The sequence below is a fragment of the Periplaneta americana genome, chromosome 15 (assembly GCF_040183065.1).
Source record: "Periplaneta americana isolate PAMFEO1 chromosome 15, P.americana_PAMFEO1_priV1, whole genome shotgun sequence".
NCBI lineage: Eukaryota > Metazoa > Arthropoda > Insecta > Blattodea > Blattidae > Periplaneta > Periplaneta americana.
Window position 1 is genome coordinate 153079065 of NC_091131.1, and position 17606 is coordinate 153096670.

Below are 17606 nucleotides of genomic sequence, written 5' to 3' on the forward strand. Positions count from 1 at the left end.
TCCACGCCCTTACTGCAGGATGGCTCACTTTTTCTAGGGGGATATTTGCCTAAAATAATAATAATAATAATAATAATAATAATAATAATAATTTTTTATTATTTCCATCTGCATTTCCTTTGAATTGCCGTATTTTAAACTGGCCTTTATTACATAGCATAGTGTGCAAATAACAAAATTAAGCTTATCTTTAGAAACACTTTCGTTGTATTTATTACGAACTCGTATTTTTCTTCAATTTTTTTCTGTGTTTGAAGATTTTCTACAATATTGCACTGTCTTCTCGGAGCAGAATCTTGTGCATCCGTTAGCTGAATACGATTTAAATGCCTTTTATTTTTACAGTCTTACTAATAAAACGTTTATAGTTTTTATACGAGACTTATGCAGAGTTGAGACAGAAAACGTTACTAATAAACCATGCAGAAGTGATGGACGTATAAACAGCCTGTAACTATACAATGGAAATTGCTTTGCAGTAGTTATATACACGAAACCTCTTGTTTAAGCGTTGTATATAGAGAAAAAATGGCCGCCTTTCTAACAGCTGTTCGTATCGACTGTCATTTTATGATGGTTGCCTAGTAACCATAGAAGAACAAACCAAAGAGCACAGAATAATAAGAATAATATTACTGTAGCTTGTACTCTTTGACCAAAATATAGTATGGTAATCGATTAGAGCCAGTTGTACTATCGATACTTTACACGCCACACTAGAGCGCTCTACCGGATGCAACAGAGAACCTCAGATATTCTATTATCTTTCGTAACGAAGTAATGACGAAACTATGACGTAGCTGTGTAACAGTTATACAGTTATACACGACGTATGTAGTGATTATTAGTCAGGAATTTACACACGCAGTATAAACGAGCTACTCATTATATATGTATAAGACAGTTAAACGTCTGTATATAGAGTTTTTATTAGTAAGACCGTGAATGTTTTTCACATGAATAGTGTTTTTTCCACTCACCTGTTGTATTACAGTCCATGAGGATTTACTTGTCTAGTCCCTTTTAGAAAAAGAAAGAATACTCACCATCTCTCTACCCTCATTTATGGTGACAGCGGTACGGTCGACACTCCTTCCAACGACCACGAGTTAGCAGCGACGGCACTCTCTTCTCTTCAAATTCTGACTCCTCTCCGCCAGGAAGTTCTTCGTCCGTGTCGGTGTCCATGTCGTTCAAATTTATTACGAACCAATCACTAATTTCATCTACTAGTCCGTCCTTCTCCCAATAAAATTGTTCAATTTTTTCTACGTGTTCACAGGCCTTTCTCCAATTATCTTCCGTCACTTTGCAAGAGCGCTCTGAAACAACAATATTTCACATCTTTACTTTTAAACGAAATATTACGCTTCGCAACGTTATTTTTAACCTGTGCCCATATTAATTCGATCGCGTTTAAATCACAATGGTATGGTGGCTGTCTCACTACAGTATGGGAGTGCATTGTCGCAGTTTGGTCGATTTCGTATATTTTGAAATTGTCTTTTTTAGTTTTTACAAGTTCATACAATACAGATTTCGTGGATCGTAAATCAAATTCAACGTTACTGCTACGAAGCCAGGACTGCAGTTCAGATTTCGGTGTTGATGAAATCAGTGCCTTATTGAGTTCTGTTGAAAGATAGGAGGCATTGTCCATAACAATGATACTATTGAGAGGAATGTTTGGTAACAATTGATTAATGAACCAGTTCTTAAATACAGTGCTGTCCATCTCCTCGTGGTAGTCCTTAGTTGACTTAGATTTAAAAGTTAGAAGCGCGTTGGGAATGAAACCTGTTGAACATCCGGCGTGTAAAATAATAAATCGCTGACCTTTTCCTATTGGGGTTTGAAGTGGGAAGTCAATTTCGTGATCATCGCTTTTCCAGACTTTGCTTTTCGTGTGGTTCACATTAACCTAAGTTTCGTCTAGATAAATAACGGCGCGTCCAGTGGCGCGTAATTCTTTCATTTTTCTTAAGAATTTAAATCTCTTTAAAATAACATCTGACCTAGCCATTAAAAAATTTCTGCCTTGAGTATTTTTAACATACCTAAATTTCATTTTTTAAAGAATTTCTCAGAAACTCCATATCCTTCCAGTGAAAAAGCTTTCCTTCATTAATGCGTCATTTATATCCTTCAAACTAGGCAAAAAATCAGTCCGATATAAAGAATAAATTACTCGTCTTATAGCGGCGGCAGAAAATGAGTCAATTGCAGTTTTCTGAGAGGTCCTGTTTGGACGTTTCTTTCCTGGAGTTCGCAGAACACTTCCACTTTCTAGCGCCTCCCTTGGTTTTTTTAAAATCCTGCTAACACTACGGGACGATATACCTGTCGCTGCAGCAGTTCTTTCAATAACCCTCGACACAGATATTGTTTGCTTTCCGCAATTCAGTGCCTCATATTCATCAGTAAAGAATTTGTGTACATTATGTATTGTGGGTCCCTATCACCACGGCATGGCGCGTCCTCAGGTTGCGGATAGAGGAGACGGCCTCCAGATATGGAGGGTAGCTGCGAATATATTGAATAAGCAGTCGTGGGCAGCCGATAAGGGGTGGTCCTCCAGCTTGGGGGTTGGGCGAAGGGCTAACCAACCCATCACCGTAAAAAACAGCTTGTTACGAAACCTAACAATAAGCCTCGGAATGGGATCTTGCTCAGGATAGGGACCAATGGCGGGCTTATGTGAGGGCGACAATGAACCTCCGGGTTCCTTAAGAGCCAGTAAGTAAGTAATAACCATGTTCATACTGTCCGACTTCAAGGCTTTCCCGCGTTTTCCCATATTGCCTACCACGATTATTAAAAACAAGAGCACAACACTCATTAGTCATTACAATGTTTAAGGTAATAGGGAAACCATGCAATTCCGAAAACATTTTGTTTAAATTGTGAATTACTGTAGCCTATATTATATTAAATTGACACAAGACACACACTTACTTCACTATTCACAAAATACTACTGAATAAACAAACTCTAACAACGCTAAGACGCCACTGAGAGATCCACTAATTGGGATTGTACTTGGGCGGGGGGGGGGGTGGCTACCGCGATATTACTAAGCGAAGTAAAAACATTTACTCACTTGTTTCCACGAAAGTTGCATTTCATTAGCAGTGTCGGTTTCTTCACCGTCATTATCATAGAGAGATCTCATACCCAGCGGCTCATGCATGTCTTCAGCTTCAGTTTCAGATTCACGTCTTCACTTTCAACACCACCACAGTTGATAATTACGCTATCCACTACATTATCCACGGGAATTTCTCGTTCTCTGTAATCCTTTTCAATTCTCTGCACTCATCTGCAAACACTCGTCCTCAGCCGTGATTGAAGAAAATTTTTCTTCACAAAGCATTCTCACTGTGTCAATATCGTGATCCACGTTTCTGGATGCTACCCATCCCTTCACTGTGCCCAGATATTTTCAATGGGACTCAGATCCGGGTGGTAAGGAGGAAGCCACATTGAAATATGCCCTGCTTCCAAAATCTGATCCATCGAATAGATTACTCTTAGAGTCTTATAGTAAAGCCCGGATTCTAAGCAAAATGCATATTCTTTTCCACACTTTTAAAGATAAATAGAAATGTTATACTTCGTAAGACATACCTAGATAAGCAATTTTAACTGTTTGTTGATGCTTATAAATGCTTATTTTGCAGGATGACGTTTTTACTCACATATTTTACGATTTTTAATTAAAACAGCATATTTTACCCAAAACTATAATTTTGACCCAGAATGTTGTGAAATAATACTGCGTAGTTTTAATTAGGAGAGAACCTTGGGATTCCCCGCCAAAACACTGTGTCAAATTTCTAAAAAGGTTTCTGGTGAAGAAACAGATAATGGAGAGGAATTCACAGAAGAAGAACTGTGGTGCTTTTCACATGCACCTGTGAAGTCATGCGACGTCAAAAGAACATTTTCACTTTACAAATCATTCTTCACTGACAGACGCAGGAACTTCACACAGGAAAATCTCAGGATGACCTTCCTTGTATACTGCAACAGCCTTCAATAAAGTAAGAGTTCTACGAAACAAATAATTTATCATTAGGCCATACCTTCGTGTATTCGTTTTTGCTTATTTTGGTGCTTATTTTCATCATTTTCTTGCTTATTTTACTGTTTCCGTGTATTCGTTTTTGCTTATTTTACTGTTTGATTGTGCTCAGAAATCCGGGCTTTACTTATTAACTTCCTTCCACAACTTTATAATAAAGTGAAGGTTTTGCCATCTCGTATGTCCATGGAATGCCACGTCTACTGAGCCAGTCTCTCCTTGCATTGGTATTGGGAGCTCTGTTTACTGCGATATTATGATACGGGGCATTATCTAACAAGACAACAGAATTAGGTTTGAGGTTTGGTATAAGCCTTTCGCGAACCCATTTTTCATAATTTTTCTGATTCATTTGCTTGTGGTAATCACCAGTAGTTTGATGTGCCTTCCACATGACCAAAGCGTTGGGAATAAACCCCTCTTCACCTCCAACATGAATCATAATTAAACTTTTCCCTTTCGAAACTGGCTGCAATACTCCATTTAACGAACTATCACTCCAAGACTTTTTCTGCACATGCGATAATAAAATATGATTCATCAACATATACGATATCCCTTCGTTTCCCCCTGTAGCTAGCGATCTCTCTGACAAGGGGAGAGTTTCGGCTCGAACAGGAATTTCGTATCCAAAATTTGTATACAGGCCTATCTTTACATCTCTGTAAAGCTCCCAAAAGCATTCGTTTGTGTAATGTGTGGTTTGTCTGTTAGAACACTGTACAAGTTGAGGGGTGGGGAGAGCACTGCACAAGTTAAGGGGATGGGACACCTTACCCGTAAGCCTAGCCTAACCTGGAAGCTAGTGCGAGTGGTAAAATGTCTAAAGCCTATTTAAGAACATTTTTCTCCAACGTTCTGTCTGAAAATATTGCAGCTAATCAAAAGTATATACTGTTGTGTGAGTCATTGAATGCGCACAAGGACGCAACCTTAATAAATGAATCATTCCAAGACTAGGACATGGAATGTATGATCATTCTACCTAAAAAAAAACTAAATATAATCTACCCTCTGAATATCTATTTCCTTAGACAACACGAAACATATGCTCGGAGGATAACTGATTGCATAAGGACTCTTGCTGAGAATCCAGAACTTAACTTGGGAAATCGAGTGTTTATAATGAAACCGCACTCTATTATTCATAACCAGTTGTCTGCTACAGTATATCGCCCATGCTTCAGTATTCCTGGCAGTCAGCTGGTTACGTGAATCCTGAACAAGTCTCGGACTTCAAAAATGTAATTCAGGTGGCATTTGATTTTTCAGCACTGGAGTGTGGTTCAGAAGATTGTTCAGGTGTTGCTTCTGCGTGTTGTGCTTATTGCTCTGCGCCATGCTGTTTCAGGCATTTTATAGAGAATCCTCACGTACATTTTTAAAGAAGTGTATTGACCAATACCAACCAAACGGAGAGTTACACAAATGAATGCTTTTAGGGTCTTCATCACCATTGTGAGGTAAGCTTCTGTACAAATTTTTAACCAAAAATTCGTGTTCGAGCCGAAACCCTTCCATTGTGAGTAGTTAATTCTCTTCTCTCGTATGTCACTCTTCTCTATTAGAGCGCACATCGGTTTGACTTTTAGTCTATCTAAAACCTAGTTTGTTCAGTAATTTTCTTACACTAGTGTTCCGACCCTTAAAACCTATTTATATTTCTAATTTTCTCCTCAACTCACTCACGGTTGGGGCACGTTTTTCGGTCACATAAAATTTGTGCACTATGCTTCTTGCCTCTGTCTTGTCGAACTCTTCTACATTTAGTGCAATTTTCTGTCGCTTCCTCTTCTTGTCGGGGGTCTGAAATGCTGGAGATCCACCTGCTTCAATTAGTTTTGCTTCAGACTTTATTCTCTAAACAGCTCTTAATGATATGCCTGTCGATTTTGCCACTCTCTCCTGAACCTTTTCGAGTGGAATACTTATTCCCTTGGAAGCCTACTCTCTCATAAATTGAAGTAATTATATATTGCTTCTTTCGTCTGCCCATGTAGTCTTCTCCCGCTTAACTTAGACATATCGATAATATATATACTAAACAATTCAACAATTCGTCACTATTTTAATAACTAATTTATACTAAATTAACCTAACTAAACTCACTGTAACACTCGTACGTGACTTTTAACTAAAAAGAAACGTAATATATATTAAACCGACTGTGAAACTTGTACACTTGGAAACGTAATTAAACTTAAAAGTTATGTTAAACATTATACAGTAACTGAAGATTGCACACATGAACTTGCCAGGACCAAAATCACCTCAATACTGCAACTGGTGTAACATTTTCTCTGAGTACAATACAATGAATGCAGGAGGAGGAAAAGGGCTGGTTCACAATAAACCGGAAACGAGAATTGGAACGAAAACGAAAACGGTAAAATTTTAAAATGTACACATTTAAATGTGAGCATTCACAATTAACGAAAAGCTTGCCGGAGCCCGAGATCGGGAACGGAGAGTTGGCCAAGTTTCAACTTTGGCGTTCACGTTTCAGATCACAGCCCACTAGATTCATTCTATTGCCATCTAAAAGCTATTTTGTCGTCGTATATTTTGTAGCAAGAAGACCGTGACATAACCTATGCATTATTTTGTTCTGTGCTGTGCATCATGGATCAAGTTTTATTTGATGAGATTCTAATATTGAGTGTTGAGGAAAATCCTCATGTTTACGATAAGCGGCGCACCTCGTATAAAGATGAGAAAATGAAGGAGAATACGTGGCTTTCAATAGCTGCGTCTTTGAACACCGATCGTAAGTGAATCATATTTTATTACTGTATTGGTTGTATTACACACTACATATTCATGCTTCAATTCAATAACTACTGTTGTGTTCACTTTTGTTCTGTTACAAATGTTTCTTCTATAATTATTTTACGTTATGGTAGACTTAAAATAGGTTGTGATAATAAAGATGCATGGGCATATTTATAGTACCGTACCTAATGAAATGTTTCAGTTGAAATTTCGAAGTTGGTTAACCTGTGTTTATGTTGGCTGCCTTGTACTCATGAGAGAACGTCATTGGTCAGTTATACACAAATAACATCAGAATGCGTAATATCGACTTTACATATCGTTATTGACATGCATATCGATATGCATAGTCGTCTACGTTCTCGGTTTATTGTGAATCAACAATTTTCATATTCACGTCCTCTGCTTCTCGTTTTCATTCTGGTTCTCGTTCCCGGTTTATCGTAAACCAGCCTTAACTTCACGATTTCTTCCCATCTCGGTCAGAAAGACAGGAACAAACTGATATTTCCCATCAAGTAGGACTGCCTGAAGTATTATTCAACTTTTCAAAAATGTAGAAATTTAGTGTTTTCTTGGAAATTTTATTTAATCTCACATTTATTTTTAATAAAGAAGAAATGCGCACAAGTGTGTATAGGTTGTTGGTTAGTCTTCGGTGATAAGTTCGGTCACTGTTTTCGGGCACTCGGTACACTGCAGGACGTGGTACTTTCACAAGGATACACCATGTAATAACAGCAGCACAACACACGCAGACCATCACACGGAAGGCTAAACCTCGGTATGACTCAGAATGTTACCGGGAACGTACAACCGTTCTGAGACACCTTCACGAAGCAAGAACATTGGAAGACTCGCATGTTAGAAGACAATATGGAGAGGCCATACGGAACTATAAAAATCTCCTACGGATGAAGAGGAAAAACACACAAAAGAATGCAGACGACTAGTTAAAGCTGCAAAAGACAACCCTTTTATGGTGTTTAAACTACGACAGCCATCCTTCGCTTCAGTGATCGAGATGGACGAATGGGTCACACATTTATTTTTGCTTTACCCCACCTCATCTGAATAGGGATGTCCTGAACTAGCACCAAAAGATAGCGCACGTGTACTTTGAGGGATGCGCTTTGCGTGTGCATTTGTTTTCCGGTATATAAACATTGAGGATTTACGTAGTGTATTGGTGCATTAAATACTCTTAAAAACAACTCAAAATGCCAAATTTTTGTTGTATTCCTATTTGTGAAAACCAGGGAAAGCCTCTTGTCCTCATTCAGGTCCCGAAATATTCTGAAGACATGCTTTAAACCTTAAAAATTTGGAAGAGGGAAAAGAAAAATTAATACAATCATGTGCAACCTCGACAGCGAGCTATGTTAGCTTAGATTAGCTATATTCAGTACTTCTAGGAGTCTCCGAACTTTACGCCAGCATTTTACGCCTGCAGTAAACTCTCGATTAACTGGGATGTTTATTATCCAGGATGGTCCATAGTGAAATCGATTTCGTGAATAATGTTTTTAATGTGCTGTAGACTAATTATTAAAACCATGTTTTTACTTAAAAATTTCAAAACCATCCTACACAGTATTCAAAACTGCATGTCCTTAACCTACAAAACGCACGAATAATCGCGATACTATTGCGATCATATCATATCAAACATTGCATTTGATCTTTCTGCAACTAGAGAAAAAAATGCGAGGAATTCAATCTCAATAGCCCCTTCCCTATAAAAAAAAATACATTGGTGGATCCATATCCTGTTTTTAGCGTATGGTACTTACAATACTAATGATCAACGAGGTAATATTCACCTTCGACAATATTCCTATTTTGTTTATTTATTTTATTCGTGCACCTCGTTCTCAAAGTTCTCGTTTAGGTTCATGAACATTCAATTTACTCGTACCTATATTCTGCATACTGCAGACTTCCCCACCCATCTCTTAAGGGAGGAAAATCGCTCAGTATTATAAAAGTTTAGCTATTATTTACGGTAAATTAAATTAAATTATGAGGTAAGAAAATACTGAATTATATTAAATTATACTAGGTTATACAAAATAATTATAAATATAATTTTGACACGCACAGAAAACCAACAAGCGGGAGAACGTAATCAACTGTAGCATATGACATAATATAGCCCTGTGCCGCATGGAACGCTCCTGCCATCTAACGGTAAAACTTCGCATAAGATATCCCAATTGTGTTAACATTTCCGAGCTGATGGTCGCCCTCGGGTCACCGTACCTGCGGATTAGGAAACTGGAAAACCAAGGCTGACGCTGGTCGTGGAGGCGAAAGGGAAACCCAAGAGAAGTTGATGCGGTCATGCCTTAAATTACTCTCGCAGCTAATAATAACTTAAAAACGAATGTACAGTATTTCTAAATGGAATGTTGCAAATAATCAGGAAAACCCAGTCTTCGATGGTCCTGCAGGTCAGAAAAGAGAATAATAGAATTTCGGTTTAATATACCTTTCCAAATGATTTCTCATTCCTTTGCAGTCAACATCTTCAAAAGGAATATATTTCTTAAAAATGAATATTTTCGCAGAAACGGTCAATTTTCGCGAAAATTCGCGACAAAATTACAGCCATAAATTAGTCACGTTTGTGATGAATCGTGAATATATTTCTTGCTGCATCTCTCCGTTATATTTCGCGTTTAGCGCTGATAAAAAAACCGGCTCTGATCATAACGTCCTCGTCACATTGGCACCGCCTGACGGCAGTTCAACTTTCTCAGTCATTTTTACAATGGGGCGGTAGGTGTGAAAAAAGGGTTGCTTCTTGTTCATTGGTACAATAGCAGGTAAGAGGCGAGTGCCTCGAGTACTTCCTGAAACTAAGGACATCAGCGTATATGATACAATAAATCATGTTAAACATGTTCAATCTTACGACTTATCAATTTAATATTAACATTTGTTAATACATGTTAAATATAAATAATGTATAAACGTTTTCGCCTTTTACGGCATCGTCAGATAGTTTGCTTCTACGATATCTAAATTACATAGTGAAATTTTGTTTTCTCTTACAGGCAAGCATGAAATTGGTGTTATAATAATAACTAATATTGACTCACGAGTTTTATGTATTTTACTTGTTGGAAAAATTTTTAGGTTATAAATAAATCTACCTATATAACTAATTATGTTCTATTTAGTATTGAAATGCATAAAACTCATGTTACAGTGGTTTCAGTTTCATGTGTATTTCAAATTGTTGCAATTTTAAATTCAAATATGTTTTCAAACTACGTGTTTAAATATATAATACTGTGTTTGTAATATATAGCTCAATTTATGTAAAGATTTGTTGACGTAATTTATAACTTCATTTCATATTAATTGTCATAATTCATAAATAATTCGTAATATTACATTATTGTCGTGGTGTCTGTTGAGATGTGTAATGATTCTACGTAATATTATAGTACATGATGCAACGAGCCTATAATGGTAGTAATTAAGACGCGAGTATGTTTATGAAACGAGCGCAAGCGAGTTTCATAATTTTCATACGAGCGTCTTAATTACCATTATAGTCAAGTTTCATACGACTTTTTATGCTCGACCGTATTGATTTTTTCCCGGCAATTGGTGAAATGAATTTGCGGGAATGCGCTTTGTGAAAGGCTGGAAGATGACGGTGAATTGATGTTAATTTGTGTGTTGTTTTTTTCGACTGAGTTTAATATTGTCTAATCTCGCGCTAGTTGTCTTTCGATTGCATATCCGAGAATAATCGATACTTGCGCTTTCATGTTGCTACAATGGTATTTTCTGATTGGTGGAACACCTGAACTTTAATGAATAGGTGTACTTTAATGAGGTCCATTAAAGGGCTGCTACCAGGTGTATAATTACTACATTTCGGCATGGTCGAGCATAGAATTAAATTTGCGTCTTTTGTTTGTTTTTTTTTTTAAGCTTATTTTGTGATTGATGACATTGGTGTGCTAATAACTGACTTAACTGAAAATCAAAACATGAATTGTAAGGACATTACGGTCTGACCACAACTGTAACTTATCAACATCGACATACATCGCTTTCTTTAAAAATTCATAACATTAGAATGGACTGCGCTTCACAGTTTCACCACAGTCTAGTATATACAGTCACGAAGCTTGAGTTGTGAGGGTGCTAGGAACAATAGACGGTGCCGGTACTATTTCTCATTGTCTGTAATGAGGCGATATTAGCGATCCTAGTGGTTAGCAACTACCTATGGATGCATAGGTATTGAGCTTCGTGACTATATATTAGACTGTGGTTTCACCACACATGGAGTGATTATATCAAACATGCTTTTCTCTATTGTAACCGCTTTCGCTCTTGTTCTTATTGAACGTTCAAGAATAACCTGTATATCGTCCACACCTGTGGAGTAACGGTCAGCGCGTATGGCCGGGAAACCAGGTGGCCCGGGTTCGAATCCCGGTTGGGTTGAGTTACCTGGTTGAAGTTTTTTCCGGGGTTTTCACTCAACCCAATACGAGCAAATGCTCGGGAGCTTTCGTTGCTGGACCCTGGACTCATTTCACCGGCATTGTCACCTTCATTTCATTCAGAAGCTAAATAACCTCGTTATTTTCGTTATCGGACATGGCGGTTTCATGATGAATTTTTCACAAATCGTCGCGGAATCCTTGCGGAACTGAATTTAATTTACGTTGATAAAAGGTTAAATTCCTTCTATTATAGAGCATGGAGGCCCACAGGGTAACGGGAGGTTATGACTCTCTTTCATAGGCAGTCGCCATTAGTGTCAGGAAAAATGTTAGTCCTCTGTGCCTGCCGCCTTTACCCCAAGGTCATTCATATTGGAGGCTGAATCGCTCCAGGTTCGTGGTACAGCCGACAGGATCACGTTAATTGCAAAAATGCCTGACTCCATCGGAAATCGAATCCATCATCTTCCACCTTCACCAGTACCACGTGCCCCGATTTTGTCGGTAACAGGATAATATTAGAAGCTGCTGTAATATGAAAATACTTTTATTAAGGGGACACTGAACTTAAAAATTGCAGGAAAAGTGTCATAGAAATGAAAAGTTAAATTTCTACACTTATTTACGTGACAGAACTAAATCAACACGCAGAATTCTTCCCCTATTCATCGAGAAATCACAGTCAAATGCACAAAGCCAAAAAGTAAAAAATGATAATTAAAAGTGATATTTCAATTAATGATTGATTAAAAATTGAAATATTTTTTATTTTGAAAAGTATTGGATCTAATGAGCTGAGATTTTTCATGTTACTTTCCATGTGTATATTAAACTTTTTCTCCAAATTTGAAAAAGATTGGTCAAATAGGAAAAAAGTTCCAAAATATAGTTGAGTGTCTCCTTAAAAGTGCACAAAATTAATACATAATACTTAAACCGTATCCTCTGGTTGAGGTTCTGGCTGATATGTACATCTCTTGTCAGGCAGTACATCTCACTTGATGATATTTGTATGCACCTGAAGACTGAGTAGTGTAATATTTAGCTAATCGACGATGTATGCAATGGAAGGGGAAAGGAACTGGCTACCGTACCCCATTATCGCCTGGCCTAATTGCCTCATAAGTGGTGCCTTCTTGGTATCACTTGTGAGGTTCAGACCTGTCTTCGGACAGTTGACTAAACAACAACTTGAACCGTAAAATAAGTAATATATTTATTTATGAAATGATAAAAAACATTTGTTTACGATGCAGGAAACTAAGTTCATTTTCATATTTTGGTACACAAAAATTTATTTTATTCTCTCTGAATAATTGACTTACTGATGGCCAGGTAATTATAGCGAGATCTGAAGATGAATTACAGACAGCTGCGAACGTTTGAAGATTTTGGCATGGAAATATCACCAGTTATTAAAACAAAAACTATGGCATTTCGAAGGAACATACCAATCAGAAGTAAAATCTGCATTAACAATATCATAATTGAACAAGTTAATACTTTTAATTATTTGGACTACACAAGTACACAATATCTTACCTAGGAGAGAGAGACATATCACTAAAGATTTCAAAATGTATTAAAATGACTGGTGTGATAAATCAAGAATTCAAACCATCACAAGTTCAACGACATACCAGGCTTTAATATCTACACAATTTTGGCTTGTCAGTCTAAGTTTACTGTAGTGAAGCATGGACGCTTAGAAAAATAGATGAAGGATGGTTAAAATCTGCTGAAATATGCTTCATGAAACGGACATTAGGATGTACTCTTTTAGACCACTGAAGAAATGAAGAAATTCTCCAGGAGCTGTAAGTTGAACCACTTTTGCAATACAGTCATAGTTACAGTACTCTGTGGAAATGTCATGCGGATGGAATGAACTGAGCTTACAATTAGATTTCCCGAATTAATCTTATACACCAAGAGGTCGTCAACTTTCTGGAAGATCTAGAAGGAGATGGCTAGAGACAGTAAAGGACCTCAGTAACAGTGAGGCCCAATACTTGCACGTCGATGATGATGAAAATTATCTACCGGTATAAATAGTAGGCCTAATGAATGGCATTCATAACGTTAAAGCACTCAATTGTGGAACTTGTAAAATGTATGAGTAAGATGCCATCATGGGTAATGATTAAAAAAATGTAAACAGACTATGAGAAATTGCATTCATTTCACATTGCTAGAAACTGTTTTAGACAAACGTTATGTATGTAGGCCTACGCTTCAGGATCTACCCGAAAATGCGCTTTATGAGCTCTGTTGCCACTTTTGCAAGGCTTATGTTGAGGCATTGCGTACATCTGCCGGAGCGTTGTTTTTATGAAATTATATATTTAAACGCCTCCTTGGTCGAGCAGCAATGGAGAATACTTGTTCAGTTAGAAACAGCTGTCGTCACATATGGATTTCACGCGCATGTTTTTCTTTCTGTCGCTCTTTTTTACTGCTGAAACGAGAATTGCGAAAACAGTAATGACAGAACTATAGATGCCGTGGAATTGTCCGTACAAGGTGCATGCCAAAAGTTACACATAGAAATTGTAGAACATTTGTGAATTCCTTAAATATAATTTTATACATATTTCACATTTCTACATAGTTTCCAAGTTTGTCTACTCACAGCTGTCATCATGAAATCTATTTTTATAGCAGGTTTTTAGGAATCTAGAGGGTTATGTTCTAGACATTGGCATATTGCAGAATACAAACTGGATTCCGATGGCAATTATCTTTCTTCAATTACGAGTTTGTGTGTCAAATAGTCAAACACGAAGAGGAAAATGGATAAATTAAGAGAATGTGGTATAGTTTTCACACTGCTGAATGAGGAATTCGGCGAAAATTAGTGCTGCCTTGGTGGAGGATAAACTTTTTTTTTTTGTAACTCTGGTCATTTTTCTGTAATTGCAGGCAACTAGTGGTCCTCCAGCATCCCCCTATAAGTTGTCCAGTAATAGTTGCACGTTTTCAAACTGGATAACAGATAACCCCTTGCTGGTTTGAAAGAGTCGTCCTACAAATAAAAAAAAGTAGAAATGTCTTTGGTGGTGGCAAGTCGGGATGTTTCCATGTTAAAATATTGCAGTATAAGCTAATATTACTATCATTAACAACATGAAGAGTATGGATTCAGGAAACAAATGTTAATTTATTTAATAACTTGTAAAACCTTGGTTTATTGTCTCTAAAATAAACTTTCCATTAATTGATGCTACATATTTTCATTTTTTTCCCTGAAAACGACTGTCATATTTTTCAATTCTTTTGTATTGCAGTACATAACAATATAGGCTATATTTTAAAAATAAATTATTAAGATTTATACTTTGTCGTTTATCTGAGAGAATCAATTTGTATGCTGGAGATCTCTCAACAAGCAGTGAAGTGATGGGTACAAATTTACATTTAGGTACATTTGACATGCTTATTTCCTATGGTAAGGTCTACATCCTCTTCATTCATAACATCTGCTACTCTGCATAGAATAATGCAAAGCGAGGATTTTATTTCGGCACATTATTCCAGCATTTCTGTTGCACTTATACGTTTCTGCTTCTTTATTTGAATGCTTGCCTGGAAGAACATTGTATATAGTAATTTGTCAACTTGTGAGGTAACAAAATAAGATCACGTTTTACAGTTGACAAATGTCTTATTTGTGCGAGATCGTGCGTATTTGCTTGTTTTCCGCACAGAACCAATACGCGGTAAGTGTGAAATACCACATTCAGTATTCCCAACGTAACACACATAACAATTTCCCTCTTCTTACCGCTTAAGCGCGACATTCATTTTACTGCTTTAGGCTTTTAACATATTATTTTTTAGAGACGTTTAACATAGTAATAATTATAAATTGGAAACTTACCACTGCAATTTCACCTAAATTGCAATGTTGATTATTGTTTTTAAATATTTGCAAAAATTAAGTAAAGTCTACTACTCCACGAAAATTATTGCATTCTTGATACAAGTAACATTAAAGAAGCCGTGAAAAAATCAACAAGATTCCAGATGCCGATGTTATTACTGCAGTATGTTATATAAATAATATTGTTAAAATATTAAAATTAAAAATAAATCATTACATAACCTTACCGTTTTAAGTTCGCATTTATAGACTGGGGGGGGGGGAGACAGACGTATATCACGGCCTGCTGGAGTATAGTAAACACAGAAAACATTTCATAGCAACAATGTTGAAGAAAGATATTTTGGTTTTCCGAAGTTGCCGTCATTAAACAGAAACCAACATGGAGATTTCATTGCAACTAATTAGAAATTCGTCTTTCAGGTATGTAATAAACGATCTTCGCACAAAATAGTGTACGATACATGAGCGGTATGTTTGTTTTCATGTTCTCGGAAATTAAAAAAGCTCAACTACGTTTCGCTTTTTCAATCTTTTCCTCGAACATGAAAACGTCAACATACCGCTCTTGTAACGTATATTACTATTTCATAGCAAGACATAGTCATTGGTTAAGACTGTTAACTTTAGGATTCCTTCAGCAGTTTTGTGTAGTGCACGAGCTAAACTGGTTGTATGAATTACGAGGGTAGTTCAATGAGTTTTGCCTCCTGTGCTGTAACTAGTTTATTAATTGATGAAAGTGAAAGATGTTACACTCAAAAAAAGCTTAAATGCTTCCCTTTTCGAGGAGTAAATCATTTTTCGACATAGTCCCCACCGGAATTGATGCACTTCCGTATTCGATGCACTAGTTTATGCATGCCTCTGCACCTGTAGATGACACTAACTAATTGCCCAGTGGCGGCTCGTGATGTTTTTTGTGTGTAGGATATGAGATTGACGACAGATGACCAAGACAGATAATAATAATAATAATAATAATAATAATAATAATAATAATAATAATAATAATAATAATAATATAATATAATAGAGCATTCAAATTCAATACAAGTAGGCCTATGTTAGTCTTTGACTCACCATTCTGGAACTGGCAATTTATTAGTAGTGAAATTCGATTCTCCCCCCCCCCCCTTTTTAGTTGTGAAGATGGCTCCTAAGCCATTGTACTGCTCGATAGTTACCGATGCTCCGCCATACGTTTGCGCAATTAATTTCTTGCTACAGTTAAATTCTTCTAAATGATAAAATACAACTTCAGATATTCTTTTGGCTGTCCTGTCATTTAAAGTCCTGTTAATTCTTGTATTTATTATAGCTTATTTTATTTATTTTTATGTAATTTTGTTTTTTATTCATTTTATTTTTTTTATATTATCTTTTTAAACTATTTATTATTTTGTTTATTCTTTTCTTTTAAAATGACCAATGAACTGCATTTAAGGAGGCTATAAGGGTACTTGAAAATCCCTATTATAATCTCTAACAGATCTCCATCGCCCAGAAAGAAGGGTCGTAGTATTAGGATAAACGGTCATATCCTCAAACACGGTTAAACTCAAGCCATACTTCGCTCTCCGCACCCTCCCCTGTCCACTAACTTCACTGTTAGAAATACCTTTTGCTGTAAGATATTTGGATTTGGATGGTTCCTCGGAAATTATTTCTGAGCTGTGCAGTGGTGACAACTCACGACAGAAAATGGAAGCTTAAAGGAAATTAATACGTCCGGACGCATTGAAAATCAAAATATGGAATTAAAATGTTTTCTATCCTCAGAGGCACGAAATTAAACTGTAGGATCATCCTCATATCCTTCATGGAGGAATCGCCACTGACTTTGCCATGACTATGGAGTACAGGTAGTGGATCTTCCCTCATCTCAAGAAGTTTCAAGACACAGCCATTAGCTGGCAGAGTCATGGTCACTATCTTTTGGGACTGTAGTGGTGTGATGCTGGTTGGATTTCTGGAACATGGTGCAACTATCGACAACGCGCTATTTGCTAAGGCCGCAGAAATTAGCGAGCGCTTGCTCTTTAGTATGCGTTAAAATGGCATTCTGCGTTCTCTTTTGCAACAAGTAGAGTCCGTTACAACTTCGCAGTGTGATTTTCGTCGACAGTACGGCGCTGCAACTCCTACTGCTTAGATAGAGCATTTGATGTCGGCGCCAATATTTTCAGCTTCCTTAACGATGGATCGGCCGAAAGGGCCCTACGGACTAGGAATTTCATCACTGGCCACCAAGGTCGCCCGATTTCACTGTCTAATTTTTTTCTTGTGGTAGTTTGTGAAAGACTCTGTCTATGTGTCTCCCCTTCTAACAAATATGGACGAATTGCAACGCCGCATAGTAACATCAGCGGCTGCAGTAACACCGACATGC

General features: G+C 37.1%; 1 protein-coding gene across 3 annotated transcripts in view; it reads left to right on the forward strand.

The window, feature by feature from the left end:
- Positions 1 to 17606, forward strand: part of LOC138715458 (A-kinase anchor protein 200-like) — a 420917-nt gene that overhangs the window by 104485 nt on the left and 298826 nt on the right. The window lies entirely within an intron of this gene.